The sequence below is a fragment of the Haliaeetus leucocephalus genome, unplaced genomic scaffold (genome assembly GCF_000737465.1).
Source record: "Haliaeetus leucocephalus isolate CR32 unplaced genomic scaffold, Haliaeetus_leucocephalus-4.0 Scaffold566, whole genome shotgun sequence".
Lineage (NCBI taxonomy): Eukaryota > Metazoa > Chordata > Aves > Accipitriformes > Accipitridae > Haliaeetus > Haliaeetus leucocephalus.
In genome coordinates this window covers 733,141-734,210 of record NW_010973002.1, presented here as the reverse complement: position 1 = coordinate 734,210, position 1,070 = coordinate 733,141, and positions in this window count along the sequence as shown.

The window sequence follows — 1,070 nt, the reverse complement described above, 5'->3', positions numbered from 1 at the left end:
GGGCCGGGCAGGCCCTGGGGCATCTTATTGGGGCAGCGGAGCTGGCGGCGGGGCGGTGGGTAACTGTGTCCCGCTGCCTGCGGCTCGCCCGGAGGAGGTGTTTCTTGCCGGCCCTCCTTGCTTGCGCCTGCCCGCTGTGGCCTCCCCTTCCTGCGCCGCCGCCGGCAGGGAGGCTCTGCCGGGGGGAGGGCTGGGCCGGGCCGAGTGTTTGGCGGAGGCGGTTTGCGGCGCGAGACGGTGGGGACGCGCGGACCCGGCCGTGTGAGGGTCGAGGTGCCCGCAGCGGGGCGTAAACGGCGCCCTCGGGCTGAGGGAAAAGGCCGCCTTGCACTGTGTTTGCCTAGTCAGATAGCAGATAAGCGTTGGAGTTTATGACTGGCTTCGTCGTTGTGGTGGGTTGACCCTGGCTGGATGCCGGGTGCCCGCCAAAGCCGCTCTATCGCTCCCCTCCTCAAATGGACAGGGGAGAGAAAAATACAACAGAAGGCTCGTGGGTCGAGAAAAGGACAGGGAGATCACTCAGCAATTACTGTCACAGGCAAAACAGACTTGACTTGGGGCAGAAATAAATTTAATTTATTACCAATCAAATCAGCATAGGGTAATGAGAAATAAGAACTAAGTCTTAAAGCACCTTCCCCCCACACCTCCCTTCTTCCCAGGCACAGCTTCACTCCCGGATTCTCTACCTACACTCCCCCAGCAGCGCAGGGGGACGGGGAATGGGGGTTTTGGTCAGTCCATCACATGCTGTTTCTGCCACTCCTTTCCTCCTCAGGGGCAGGACTCCTCACGCTCTTCCCCTGCTCCAGTGTGGGGCTCCTCCCACAGGAGACAGTCCTCCATGAACTTCTCCAGCAGGAGTCCTTCCCACAAGCTGCAGTTCTTCATGAACTGCTCCAGCGTGGGTCCCTTCCACAGGCTGCAGTCCTTCAGGAACAGACTGCTCCAGCGTGGGTCCCCCGTGGGGTCACAAGTCCTGCCAGCAAACCTGCTCCAGCGTGGGCTCCTCTCTCCACGAGTCTGCAGGTCCTGCCAGGAGCCTGCTCCAGCATGGGCTTCCCATGGGG